This window comes from Protopterus annectens, chromosome 3.part1, assembly GCF_019279795.1.
Source record: "Protopterus annectens isolate FY-2018-M chromosome 3.part1, PAN1.0, whole genome shotgun sequence".
Lineage (NCBI taxonomy): Eukaryota > Metazoa > Chordata > Ceratodontiformes > Protopteridae > Protopterus > Protopterus annectens.
Window position 1 is genome coordinate 1348072868 of NC_056732.1, and position 15515 is coordinate 1348088382.

Below are 15515 nucleotides of genomic sequence, written 5' to 3' on the forward strand. Positions count from 1 at the left end.
GGCGTAGGGGCATGAGAATGAGTTATAGATTAAACGCTGTAGAATTTGAACAAGTAATAAGGCAAATCCTAGGACCTGATTGGCACCTTATTTGGAACTTGGGACCCCTGCTACCAGAGGAAGGGGAGCCTTGCCGTTTAACTCAAGTGTGTAGAACCAGAATAAAGACTCTCCTAGATAAAATAGAAGAACATTGGAAGCCCAAAGCAGATTGGACTTGCATTAATCAATGCGTTCAATCAGATGACGAAACCGTAGACAATTATCTACATCGTCTCACACAATGTTTTGATGCTCATAGTGGGTTGATTAAGGCAGAAAATCAGGAAAATGACTCGCCCTATGAACAGCAACTGAAAAATGCATTCCTAAAGGGCTGCAAGACAGCCATTGGTAACTTTATACAAAAGCATATGATCACACACAGGACAGCGTCTACAGCCCCTTATGGATTATGCTAGACATGCTGAGAAATACCTGAAGGAAAAAAGGATAAAAAGCCCAGACTTTTACAGTTAGTGAAGATGGAACTTTAATGTTAGTTCAAGGTTCCAAATCGCGGAAGAGGGCGTGGCAGGGGAAGAGGACGAGGACGGGAGGCATAAGTCATTCTGAGGATTTCGAGGTAGGCAAAAGAGGGGAGTGTTTTAAGTGCGGTAAGAAAGGACATTTCGCCAGAGATTGCAGAGGACCGGAGAAACCGATGGTTGCTTCGGTGGTACCGCATGACTATATGACGGTCAAAAGATGTAGATGGAGGGTATGAGGAAGAAGAAGAAAGTGAGAATGGGGAAGTAGGTACAAGTGAAGACGATGGGTGGGGACAGGAAATGGCAGAAAATGAGAAATATCAAATGGTAAATCTAACAGCACTAGCATCAACTATGCAATTGGAATCCCAACCAGTGATCACATTGCAAGTTGAGGGCCGAGACATAGAATTTCTTTGTGACTCAGGGGCTTCTCGAACGTTAGTCAGAAGTACTGCCATATCATCCGATGTTACCTCGGATGAATATGTGCTTGTAAAAGCAGCAAATGGTCGTATTTACAAAGAGCCATTGTCCAAACCTCTGTGGTTTACCGACCCAGAGACGAACCAAACCATACGGTTCGAGTAATAATTTCAGAAATCTGCCCAGTACATTTACTAGGAAGAGATTTAATGCAAGTGTTCGGTATAGCAGCCGTCCCAACCTCCACGGGAAGGTGGCAAGGAGAATTGAACTGAATTGTGCAATGCTATTAGAGGGGCAGGGAGAACTACATTACTGGTATTGTAATGATTTGATAGAGACAGGCCCCAGAGTGTAGTGACGGCTCTTACAAATTTGGCATTAAGCAAATACGGCATAACAAATCCGAAGGTGTCAGATCCATTACATTGCACAATGTATTACAGAAGATGTGCGGACCTGATTTAGAATACAAAAGAAATTTCTTAGTTTTAAAGTCACCAAACTAGTATTGCATAGCCTTTTTGGGACACACTAGGTAATTCTGCAGTCACATGTAGCCTTACAAGGGATATGCAGCTGCTGTATAAGAATGAATTAACCACACATATTTCAGTCACGGAGGGTGAAGGAATGTCATGGTACCTCGTGGGTAAGAAAATAACTGAATGGGTAGGATGGACACCAGAACAGTTGGCAGGTAAGGGCATTCAGGTTCAAAACTTAACTGGGTTACACAAGCCAGACCGACCGTGCACCTCAGGGAAGACAAACCGATACAATCCCCTGGGACATTATGACTATGTCTCCTTACCCCCATGGAAGAATCTCAATTGCAGACGATTCCAAACTCATTATGGTCACAGGGTCAGCACGATATCGGACTGATTAGAATGGCAGGACAGGTAAAGATTACACCCAAGTCAGAATTTAGACCTCATAAACGGCAGTATCCCTTGAGCAGAAAGGCAGAGGAGGGCATTTTACCGGTAATCACAGCACTTTTGAAAGCTGGAGTATTAATTCTGTGCACAGACTCACCGTGTAATACGCCCTTATTTCCAGTAAAAAAACCAGATGGGACATGGAGGATGGTACAAGACTTACAGGCAATAAATGCCGCGGTGGTACCTCGGGCCCCATAGTCCCGGATCCGTCTATTCTGCTGAACGATATCCTTCCAACGGATAACTACTTTTCTGTAATTGATATCAGTAATGCCTTTTCTCTATTCCCTTGCAGGAAGATAGTAGATTTTGGTTTGCATTTACGTTTATGGGCAAGCGTTATACCTATACCAGGTTACCGCAGGGATACTGCGAAAGTCCGACCATCTTCTCACAAGAGATGTCCACCAATTTGGCTCAGTTCCAACCAGCCCAAGGGTGCCACCTACTGCTGTACGTGGATGATATCCTCCTGGCCGCGACTACGGAAGAACTCTGTAAGTCCGAGACTATTCGACTACTACACTTTCTGGCACACGAAGGACATAAGGTAAATAAGTCTAAGTTACAATTTTGTAAATTAGAAGTACGTTACCTGGGTTATACTATCTGTGGGAAGGGCAGGCGATTAGATGACAGCAGAAAGAATGCTATTTTACAAGCCCCCATGCCCACTACAAAAAAAGAAATGATGTCCTTTTTAGGCATTACGAATTTCTGTCGTAGTTGGATTCCCAACTACGCCGAAGAAGTGCACCCGCTATCAGACTTAATTTTTGCAATACCGATGGCGGCAAAAGATTTGCTGCACTGGACAGACAAGGCAGTACAGGCATTTACTAGGATCAAGCAACTGATAGCTGGGTCAGCAACATTGGGGTTTCCAGATTACAGTAAGACCTTTATACAGACTGTAGATTGCAAGCAGGGATTTATGACATCTGTTTTAATGCAAATGTATGGAGATAAGTTAAGACCATTGGCATTTTACTCTAGCAAATTAGACTCAGTAGCACGAGCATTACCACACTGTGTGCAAGCAGTAATTGCAGCCGCTTTGGCGGTACAAGCGTCTGCCACGTTGGTATTGTTCCATGATCTTACGTTAAAAGTCCCGCACTCTGTAGCAGTCATCCTTCTGCAGGACAAGTTAACATTTCTGTCACCTAGCAGACATTTATCTTGTATGACTACGCTGTTATCGCAGCCACACATGACAATTGAGAGATGCACTACCTTAAATCCAGCGACATTGCTACCTGTTGCTGAAGACGGTATTCCGCATGTATGCTTAGATCTCATACATTCTAAAGTTCTACCAAGACCGGATCTTAAAGATCAACCCTTACTACATGCAGACTGGACACTGTTTGTAGATGGGTCAGCACGCAAAACAGAAACAGGCACCACGCAGGTAGGGTATGCAGTTACTACTGCAACTCAGATAATAGAGGCAAGACCACTCCCCGGGAACTTATCCGCTCAAGCAGCGGAACTGATTGCTGTGACAAGGGCATGTCTCCTTTCAGAGGACAGAAATGTCACTATCTATACGGATAGTCAATATGCCTTCTACGGTGCATGTGTTTGCTCAGCAATGGAAAAATAGGGGGATGGTTACAACCTCGGGGAAAGACATTATGCACAAAGACCTAATCCTTGAATTACTACAAGCCGTCCAACGGCCACGGGGTTTGGCCATCTGTAAATGCGCTGCTCATACCCGTGCTAAGGACCCGGTATCACTTGGTAATGCCCTAGCAGACAAAGCAGCCAAAGAGGCAGCTATGTCCAGTACCTTTTCACTTGAAACCACACCTACAGAATTACAACCAACAGATAAATTTGACTTGCAAACCTTACAAGTCATGCAGGAACTTAGCACAGTACAGGAAAAACAACGCTGGACTAGGTATGGTGTTAGGCAGAACAAAGGAATCTATGTGAGACCGGATAATAAATATGTTTTGCCTACTAATCTTTTTAGGTATGCAGCACTAGTTGTGCATGGCCCTTCCCATCTGGGCCCTGCAGCTATGGTTAGACTTATCCACCTTACCTTTTGGACCAAGGGTTTCATTGCATATGCAAAACGTTTTTGTCTATCCTGCATAGTATGTGCTAAATACCACGGGAGGGTCAGAGTTGCTCCGGCATCATTTCCAACACCCCTATCCTTTTCATACAATATGTATGGACTTCATCGAATTGACCCGCACAACTAAAGAAGTTTGTGTTAGTAATAGTAGATGCATTTACTAAGTGGGTTGAGGCTTTTCCGGTGACACATCCGGATGCTCAATCAGTGGCTAAAATTTTGGTCAATCACATCGTCCCGCACTTTGGACTTCCTACACGCATCTACTCTGACAACGGCACGCATTTTGTCAATCAGATCATACAGAAACTGTCTACAGTTTTCCAAATTGAATTGAAACACCATTGTGCCTACCACCCACAGTCAGCAGGGTTGGTGGAACGCCATAACGGCATTCTAAAAGGCAAGTTGAGAAAACTCATGGCCAAGACACTTCAGTCTTGGATTACCTGTCTACCTCTAGCCCTCCTTTCCATGCGCACAACTCCCACCTCAAAAGGAGTCACCCCATTTGAGTTGTTGTATGGGAGACCTTATTACGTCCCGCAGTGGCAAAACTTGTTGCCTGCGGAACGTGAGGGGTGAGGAGATAGCTGAGTACATGAGGAAAATGCTGACCAATACTAACAGCTGTTTAACGAATGATTGTTTTTCAGGTTCAAGAGACGACAAGATCACGGAAATCAGACCCGGCGAGTGGGTCTGGATCAAAATAATAAAACGCAAGAATTGGGCATCCCCCAAATGGGAGGGCCCCTACCAGGTGCTAATCGCAACTCCAACAGCAGTTCGGATTAAAGAAAGGTCCTCATGGATCCACCTAACGCACTGCAAAGTCATAAAACATTTTCAGTTAAATAAAGACTTGAGTTCCCCTGAGGAACAAACAGACAGCAGCAATCATAAAGGACAATAATGAGAATAAGAGAAAATGGTTCTATTGCAATGTTTTATTGTTTATAACTATTGTGATTGTAATATTTCTGTTTTGGACATTTCTGTCTTTTAATGAAGCTAGCCATTCAAAAAGAGACAAACACACCAGCTGGCATCCATACTTTAATACATATCAAGCGATTAAATATGCATATGCATCCTCAATGAATGTCTCAAATTGTTGGGTATGTACTGCAATACCTACTGTACACAGTGGCTTAATGTTAGGGACAGCCCTCTGGGAATAAATGATACTTGGAATAGTTTGTTGTTTGAAACCACAGAAGTACCACTGAGAGACAAGGTGGCGCTGCCTCTTCTGGGGCGCCAAAACGGAACAGTGTGTTTTCAAAAGATTGGGAAAGTTAAGGTGGGGCTGAGCCAATGTAATTTGACAATAGTTCATAATTGTACCCTAGAAGGGCAGTGTGAGACCAAGTTTGGAGCTATAAAAAAAGACATCAATGTAAATGATATTAGTTTTGTTGAAAAAATGCTGTATGTATATGGCCTGTTATTTAAGGGGCTAAAGCCAAATGGGAGTTATGAATTTGCAACCAATATTACCATCAAAACTAATGATTGTTATTTTATTTGTGGTAGGAAAGCATATAAATGGTTACCATATGGCTGGTCAGGAAGTTGTTTTTTGGGATATCTGATACCAGCTATCAGGCACGCAAATGCGTTGCCTCAAGGTAAAATATGAAATGCACGTTCTCTTAATAAACCTATTAATCCCGTTGGTAACATTGATGCGTCATGGATTTATCACCATGACTTGGCACACGTCAGCAGCAAAGGACTCTCACATATGGACCTAGGCGATGATGTAATTGCTTGGGCTGGTATTTTGCCAGCATATGGGACAGTAAAATCCATCTGGGAACTGAGAAAACTGTCAAAACTGTTAGAGACTCTGAGTAATGCGACATTTTCAGCGCTAGAATTGGTGATGGACGAATTAACGGCGATGAGAACAGTAGTGTTGCAGAACCGTATGGCGCTCGATTTATCCTAGCGGCGAAAGGAGGTACTTGCGCTCTGATACACGAGGAGTGCTGCTCGTTCATTCCTGATAACGAGCACGCGATTCAGAGCCATCTTGAAATAATTCAACAAGTTTCTGAACTGACTAAACCTGGTCCAAACCCCTTGACTGACTTTTTCCAAAATCTGTTTGGAAACTGGGGTTCTGTGTTGATGAACATTTTAATTGCTGTATGTGTTGGTGCAATCATATTTTTGCTGCTTGGCTGCTGTTGCATACCATGTATCAAAATGATAATATCGAAGGTTATCTCTGCCAATGCTACAAAAGCATATTTCTCTGATTATGAGAAGGTATACAACGTATCTGGGATTGTGTAAAATAAACAGTATACAAAATGTTGTAAGGGGGGAAATGTGGAAAAATACTGAAGTCAACATATTTTGTATTCTGTATTTAAAGGGTTAAGCAGAAAAATGTTCACTGCGTGCAAACTGAAATGTTCTGGAAAATGTTGATCACTGAGGAATGCAGAAGTTAATCTTAAACTACTGATAAGAAAGTTAATGGTGCAAGAATAACTGTGGTACTGGCTGGTAAAAACAAGTAATCAAACTATCAATTTTAATGAAAGTCCTCTGTGCTACGTGTATGTACGTGCAGGAGGGTCTATATAAGGAGAACTTAAAGTACAAGTAGACAGACTGCTGGCATATTACTATCATGTAGCAGGTCTCCATGCATGTAAAATAAAGCTATTTTACTTGCTTACAAGAACTTGGTGTGATTCTTCCAGAATATGTTAGAAGAGTAAAATCTTTCGACATATTCCTAGCATAGTTCTCAACCTTCCATCTCCAAAATGAGGAAAACTACAAAATGTAGAACAATTATTAATAACTTACTATCAACTTCATTTAGGAAGCTCAAATAATATTTGAAATATATTTTTAATTATATAATAGTTATTTTAATGAATTAGTATGATTAAGCTCTATTTAACATGGATAACAGTTTAAAAATGTGCTAATACTGAATGCGTTACAGTCAGATCCTTTCAATGTGGAACTTCGAGAAACATGAATGCTTTTAAGACTCTAAACAAGGAATGTTCCTTATAATGAGGTACTCTTGAGAGGTATGTTTCTAGTTTTGAGGCTTTTTGTCCCCCTTTATTTTAGACTTTAGCCACATTTCTTGAGCTAAGAGCTTGAGAGGTATGTATACCCCTTAACTGTTGCTGCCATTGCTCTCGATTGATCTTAGGCTGTCTCTCACACAAACACACTTTGACTTTCATGCATGCAAACAGTGTTGCCAGTTCCATGGTTTTCTCTCCCAATTGGGCTGCTTTTGAAAGTTGGTTGCAGGAAATTTTGAGCAGTTACAGGTTGTGTTTTTTTTTTTTGGCTAGTTTCTGATTTTTGTCACTGCAATTTGGTCTGCATAAAATTGTTATTAAATTCTTGTAATGTAATTGCAAATCAGCACTGCAGATGTGTAACGTGTTCTGGTGTGAAATATGAATGATTTACATAGGAGCTAGCTAACTCACTTACTTATTATTGAATTCTTGAAGAATCCGAGCTCTGAAATCACATGATTATGTGTGAGGTCATTTTGGTGTGTTTATCATAGCTGGGCTGGCTGTGATATAAATTTTGTTGTTTTTGAGGTAAACGGGTGGAACTTTAAAAAAGTATCTGACAACCTCCATGCAAGCACATATACACTGACACACACAGACAAAACCATGAACACACGTAACCACATATATATCTTTTTTAAATGTTTCTATTAATTTTACAGTCGCTAAACATCAAAAAAGTGCTGCTTAGTGAGTGCAAAATAATGGCTCTATTAATCTCACTATCAGTTTCATACACTCACACACAAACACCTCTCAACTGTACAGATTTTCACAGAATGACCAGATTTTTGCCTCAAATTTTGGGTCTGTTTCTCATAAAAGTGTGGTTTTCTGGCAAATTATTGAGGGCTGTAGTCAGAAAATAATGACAGACATTTACCGTTCAGAAAAATTCATGGTAATAAAAAAATGTTGTTTTATCAATTTTCTAAGTTTGTAAGAGCAATATTTAAAAAGTGTCCCTGTTTTTTGAGTTCTTACATTATTGATGGCTTTGTCCAGATTTCTTGCCCTAAGAGGTTGAGAGGTATGAAAAGCACACACTTTTCTTTTTTTTTTTTTTAATTTTACACTCGCTACAAAAGTGCTCCTTAGCAGTGTAAACATATGGCACAGGCCATTATCTTTCTTACAATTCAAGCTCAGACTCGTTTTTCAGTGGGCATTTCCTGTACTTTTAACACCCTGATGGAGAACGTTTGATGTTCGTACTGTAGATCAAAGTGTGTGTTGTACCTTTAAAGGACAACAATGGGATTCCATTATTAAATGCTCAACTTCTCTGTCCTTTTTCTCTCTATTTATTGTCCCTGCTATGAATAAACAACAGTATAGCATTTAAAATATTTTAAATCAACTGTTTTTCTCTGCTAGAACAGTACCTGACTGTACTGTGGTATTTCTCTTTCAAAAAACTTTTATCCCGCCTTGGAAAAGATTGCTGCACTCTCCAATTCATTGGTGTCATCAAGGCCAATGAATACAGGTAGTTTTCTGGCCAATTCTCTCTCCAAACTGACATCACCACAGCAGTCCTAAAAACCCACCCATGCTGTGATGTCACAGCTCCCTGGTCCTTCCCCTACCCATACAGAAATTAAAGGCTAGAACAAGGAAACCGTACATGAGTCAAGTCTCCTGCTGTGAGCTGTTAATCACAGCAGGTAACAACTCCAATTATCCCTAGCTCTTTGACAGCTAGAGAAGTTAGGAGTGAAGGGGGATGGGAGATGAATCAATGTAGTATAATCCAGGCTTCACAAAAGACTGCAATTTAGCCATTCTAAAATGAAGCAGCAGTAAAAAGCACTTTGAAATTCTGTTCTGTGGAATTTGCACTGTTTGTGTTTTAAGCAGTCATTGAACGGCATGAAATGTTACCTAAAACTAACAGACTGAAAGACAGCGGTGTATGCATGTAAAATCAATGCAGTGACAGGAGCTTTAGGAAGAAAGAAGCATGTGTGATGTATTTTTTTGCAGACAAGCACTGCATTGTGGGTTACCCAGAGGCAGACTAAACAATCAGAATTACTTCAAGATGCCAGACCCCATGTGATCAGACTCAGAAATTATGTATAAAAATATTTAAAAACGTAAATAGTCCCAGAGTGGTGTTAAAATTGAAACACCAAACCATGATGAAATAAACATGTTTTTTGAGACTGTGGGTGCAGTTCTCCTTTAAGAGCCATTCCAGTCAGTCTGCATGTGCATATAAGTATTGAGCACATACAAGAAAGAGTGCCATTTTGAGTGACAAGCCAGAGTGAAAGCATATATGTGTGTACTAGTCAGTCAGTTAGTTTAAGTTTGATGTTCCAGTCATCCATCCTGATATGTTTGGGTGTAACAAACTACTTAAATGAACACCTAGCCTCATTATCTTATTTGAATACACAGGATGAGTGACATGGTGTCAGAAGTGGCATGTTTAAAATGACTTGGTGCCAGAAAGGGGTCTGAAGCAAAACTTCCTCTTCAAGACCATGAGGCATGCAGCTACAGTTGGAGGAATATACAGGAGTGAATCATCCCTGCTCAAACGACTTGCAAACAGGTCAGAATGACAAATCCAGGTACTAAAATTCATTTAAATGATTTTTGACTCAACAAATATAAAATGAAGTATTCAAAATGTTCAAAACAACTTTCTAATTAAACAAAATGTTTGAAATTACGATATATAAAAATACTCAAAATGCTTACAAAAGTGTTTGAAATGACTTCTGAATCACATAAAATTTATAAAAAAGGGAAAATTACCATATTTTTTGGCTATGTGCTTCTTTTTCATATTAACTAAAGCTGTTCGAGATATCCAAGGTGTGCAAAATGTTTGCAAGTTTGTGCAGTATTACAGTACAGTTATTTTGCAAAATACAGTCATTTCAAAGAGACTGTTGTGCAGTTAAATATTTTTTTAGTAACTGGTATATTTGTGCATTTATACATACTGTAATTAAAAGTGCAATTTGCTGGCAAGACAGAATGATTTTGCAGACCTGGTTTACTTGTATTTGATAATAATGTTGCTGAAAAATACAGAGTGTTTGAGCAAGAGTATAATATTTTCATTCAGGCTACTTTTTTTGACAAGGAAGCACATACAAAGGCATTTATTCTGCTTAATTTAGCTGGTTCAGAAGCCACTGAAAGGGAGTGTTCATTTGTGTTTGCCCCAGCTGTGTATGCAAGGTAAGGGGAAGACTACCATATTGTGGTACTGGTTGAAATGCAGGAAGACCCTGAGTGCTTAAAACGTAAATTTAGAGAAATGTATAACCCCTCAAATGAATATTACAATGGAAATGCACATATTTTACACAAGAGAGCAAAAGGCTGGTGAAACTTTTGCAGCATATATAATTGACTTGAGAAACAAGGTAAAAATGTGCAGGTATGGTGATTTAAGAGATGAGATGATAAAAGACAGGCTTGTGTGTGGTATTAAAGATGATGCAGTGAGAAAGATTTTGCTTTGAGACATGGATTTAACTTTGAATAAGGTCATAGAGATTTGTCAGATATATGAGTTCACAGAAAAGCACACAAATATGCTTACAAATGTGAAAAGCATGCTTGCAGTGCCTTCCAGTGCTAATGTTGATAGTATGCAGCATGAGGTTAAAAGATACAGGTCAAAAGGTATGGTTGCTTCAGCAAAACCCTGAGCCTTTCAAGCAAATTCCAGAGCAGCTCCAGTAAAATCCAGAGCGTGCTCAGTGAAGCAGAGGGGTGAGTCATCAAAACGTGTGGCAAGCCTCATAGTCAACTGTCGTAGTTGTGGCGGTAGCCATGAGCCCAAAAAAGAGAAGAGCATAGTTTTAGGTCAGCCGTGTCATACATGTAAAAAGTGGAATAATTTCAAAAGGTTCTGTAAATCAAAATGGACACATTATTTTATTAAAAGAGAGCATTTAAAAAGGCAAGTTGATCAACAAGAAAGCTGCAACCCTACTTTTTATGTTGATGGTGTGTCAGTGCTTGGTGTAACACTCAATGTAATAGATTTGTGGGCAAAGAATGAAACATTTTGTACTGTTCTGATTAATGGAAGAACTGTAGAGCTCAAAGATGATACTAATTCAAAGTGCAACATTATGTCAGCAGAAGTGATAAGCTTGATCAGGCAAAGTGTGCGAAACTTGTTGCTTATGTTGATGAAGAAATTCAAACCGAAGGCTCAGTAGTCCTTTCATGTTACTGTGCTGGGAACAGCTATGACATGCAATTTTACGTAGTCAAGAGGAACGTGCAGTCATTGTTAGGCCTCAAAGACAGCTTGAAAATGGGACTGCTTTCATTTAATGCAGAAATCCACAATGTAAGCACGTGTAATAACGAAAATTTTGCACAAACTATTTTTTCTGACTATGCTGATCTTTTTGAAGATGAGTTAGGCAAACTTCCAGTTGTGTACTTCATGAAGTTAGACAGTTACCGGACCAGCACAGAAAGTTCCAGTAGCCTTGTAAGGCATAGTCAAAACTGAGCTAGACAGAATAGTGCATCTAGGAATAATCTGTCCAGTAAAAGAACCAATTGAATGAGTATCCTCCATGGTGGCAACTCATAAGAAAAGCTCAGATGATATTAGAATATGTATTTATCCAAGAGATTTGAACAAAGCACTAAAATGGCATCATCATCCAATGTGTACAGTCAAAGAAGTTGCTGCTCTTATACCAAATGCTACTGTTTTATTTTCTGTCTTAGATGCAAAAAGTTCATTTTGGCAAATTTTGTTTGACCAAAAATCTTCATTGCTGACCACTGTCAGTACACAATTTGGAAGGTAGACATTTTTGAGAATGCCATTTGGGATAAATTCTGCCAGTGAAGTCTTTCAACGTGCGATGGAGCAACTTTTTTCTGGCTATCCATGTGGTATAATAGTAGATGATATTCTTGTAGGAGGTAATGGTGAAGTTGAACATGATAGAAACCTCAGGAAAGTTCTAGAACGTGCTCTTGAAGTGAATCTTAAGTTAAATCTTCAGAAATGCAAGTTTAGGCTAAGAGAGGTTACTTATATGAGCCATTTGTTTACCAGTTCAGGCTTATGACCAGATCCTTTCAAGCAAATTCTTGAGATGCCAGCTCCAGACAATGTAACTTCATTACAAGGTTTTCTTGGCATTGTCAACTATTTGGGCAAGTTTATTCCAGATTTGAGTGACCTTTCAGCACTGCTAAGAGAGCTGAGACACAAAAATGTAACTTGGTCCTGGTCAGAACAACACCAAAGATCATTTGATGTCCTGAAACAGAGAATTGTCAGTCCACCCCCTTTAAGATATTATGTTGTTCACAAACCTGTAGCGTTTTCCTGTGATGCCTCAAAATTTGGTCTTGGTGCAGTCATTCATTAAGAGGGCAGACCAGTAGCCTATGCATCCAGAACTTTAACCCAGACCGAGATGCAGTATGCTCAGATAAACAGCTCTTGGCAATCTTGTTTGCATATTCAAAGTGCCATGATTATATTTATTGCCAGCCTATTCAAATTGAGACAGACCACCAACCTTTGGGCACTATTTTCAAAAAGCTTATGCACACAGCAACTGTGAGATTGCAATGCATGATGTAAAAATTGTAGAAGTACAATTTTCACTTGGTTTACACATAAGTCAATCTTCTTTATCTTGCAGATACTTTACCCAGATTGCCCAGCATGACAATGAGAAATCTGATTTTGAAGTCATGGAAGTGAGAGATTTTTCTTCCACATGTCTTAATGAGCTTAGAACTCACACAGCTTCCGATCCAGTTTTTCAGAAGCTCAACCACTTTATCAGTCGAGGATGGCCGTCAAAGCAATCTTGTTTACCACCAGATGTGCAGCAGTATTTTCCTTACAGATTTTGATGGAAGATGGTATCGTCATGAAAGGTCCAAAGGTGATTGTTCCAAAATCCTTGCAACAAAATTATATTAAAATCTTGCACCATGGCCACCCAGGAACTGATTCTACCCAAAGAATGGTGAGAGGACTAGTATTTTGACTTTCTTTGTCAAAAGATATTGAGAAAGAATGCTCAGCTTGTTCTGTTTGCAATAGTAATAAACAGCATCAACAAAATGAACTACTTCAACTTCGCCAGATTCCTGAACTACCTTGGTCGATAGTAGCTATAGATATTTTTTAATGGAATGGTCAACATTACGTGGTGTTAGTAGACTCTTATTCAGATTAGTTTAAGATTGACCTACTTCCTAACCTGATGTCCAGTACTGTCATTACAAAGTTGAAGAGACATTTTTCTGTTCATGGTAGTACACACAAAGTCGTTTTTGACAATGGTGCACAGTTTACAAGTCATCAGTTTAAAAGATTTACAGAAATGTGGGACTTTGTTCATGTTACTAGTAGTCCTGAATACCCACAATCAAACTGATTGTGGGTATTCAGAATTACTCGCTAACAGGACTAACAGGCTGAACATACAGTTCAAAGTGCAAAACAGCTGTTGGAAAAGTCTAAATGTAACAGTACTGATATTTATCTTAATCTGCTTAATCTCAGAAACATCACTTGTAACAATCTTCTTGGTTCACCTGCCCAGAGTTTAATGTCGAGACAAGCCAGAACCACACTGCCAGTCAGTAAGAATTTGTTGGTTCCAGGTTCTAAAAACAACAAAACAATCAAAGCTCAACTCCTAAAGAAGCATTTGTCCCAAAAGTCCTATTATGATAAAACAAGCAAGCCTCTGAATCCATTAAAAGATGGAGAGATAGTGAGAATACAGACAGTGAAAGGATTTGACCGACTAGGACATGTGAAACATTTGTGTGAAGAACCGAGATTGTACATCGAGTCACAAGGCATGAAATTTAGGCGGAATCAGAAACATTTACTACCCATGTCTGAGCCAGTGTTGCAACATTTTGCTTGTAACAGACTCTAATTCTCAGAGTAATTTGTCCAATGTTCCTGTTCCAAAGAACATTTCATCATCTGTTCCTGTTCATGAAACTATCCCTGAAAATCCTCAAGAAGAACATTCCCCCAGTGACTGTCTCTATTGCTAATCCCAGTTCTAATTATTACATTACGAGGCCAGGTCACGTCTCAAGAACTAATCCCAAATACATGGCAACCTGGACATGATTGTTAATGTTAGTATATATCTATAATTTGTATGCTTATCCAGTTGTCATCTTTTCATTGCTGGACGGAATAGTCAAAGAGGGAGGATGTAAATCAGAGTTTTAGTTGTACCTTTAAGAGCCATTCCAGTCAGTGAGCACGTGCATATAAGTACTGAGCACATGCAAGCGAGAGCGCCATTTTGAGAGATCAGCCAGAGTGAAAGCATGTATGTGTGTAGTAGTCAGTCAGTTCATAGGTTCATAGGTAGGTACTAGGCTACTGGCCCTAGGGCCTGTATAGCCTAGCCAAAAAGGTACCTTGGCTTTCGCCACCCAAGAAAATTATTTTCCTGTGCCCCTGTTAGTTCATTTAAGTTTGATGTTCCAGTGATCTATCCTGTGTAATAAACTACTTAAATGAACAACCAGCCTCATCATCTTATTTAAATACACAAGACGAGCGACACTTACATTCATCACTGCAGTATTCATTACTTATGGGATTCCCTGCAGTAGAAGCCCGATGTTCTGCCAGGCTACCAAAGCCTACTATTGTTTTAAGGTACATTGAACATCAGCCAAACGTTCCTCATGTAGTCTAGGGCATAAAGGTGATGTTCAGGTGTACCATCATCAGAACGTCTTTGCTGCCAATCTAAACGCTGCATCAAACCATTGGTCTGTTTGCCTATGCCCTTTTTCTGCCATTTTTATTGCATTTTTCTGATTTATTTCCTTTTGCTGAAGTCCTCACTGTTGCAGATAAGTACCCAGTTGGGGTTTTGTTCTTTTTCTTGAATTTGTTATGCTGTTTAAGGTTAATGCCATCTAGAAAGGTAAATGCCAGTGTGGGAGACAGATTCCCCATAAGGACTGCCATGATAAGTGCCTTTTTTGCCTATGAGCATCTCATGACCATATGTCTTGTTTGATTTGTCAAGCGTTCATCCCACAAAATCTTTGTAGTAGGCTTTCCTCCCTTTCATTGTATCTTGAAAACCAGCTTCTTAAACTTTTTGTTAAAGATACAATGGAAGGAACTTCCTGGCCCAAAGGACAACAGTCAGGGAAGAAGAAGATAAAAAAGGTAAGATCGGAATCTTCTGCTGTCCAGTCTCTGCTGGGTGTTTCTCCTGAAGTTGTTATAAACCCAGAGGCTCACCTGGCTGTGTTGTTGAATTTCTCTGCCATGTCCAGGTTGGAGACCAGAGAGGATCTGGTGGGCAGCATGTCTGATGAGGCTTTGCAGGCATCTGTTTTGGACATTCAGGGGGAACCACAGTTGGTTGTTTCTGAGTGGTCAAGGGGGTTCTGCAGATTCTTATTAGGGAAGAAGTTC

At 39.8% G+C, this 15515-nt stretch overlaps 1 protein-coding gene across 6 annotated transcripts in view; it reads left to right on the plus strand.

The window, feature by feature from the left end:
* The window catches only part of THEM6 (thioesterase superfamily member 6), an 838692-nt gene that overhangs the window by 685819 nt on the left and 137358 nt on the right, over positions 1-15515 (plus strand). Inside the window, exon 6 of one of the 6 annotated variants that reach the window (XR_006364265.1) lies at positions 12733-12817. The exons of the other annotated variants lie outside the window; for them this stretch is intronic. The gene's annotated coding sequence lies outside the window, so the exon portion shown is untranslated. Of the gene's footprint in view, positions 1-12732; positions 12818-15515 lie in introns of those variants that run through there. 6 annotated transcript variants of the gene reach the window in all.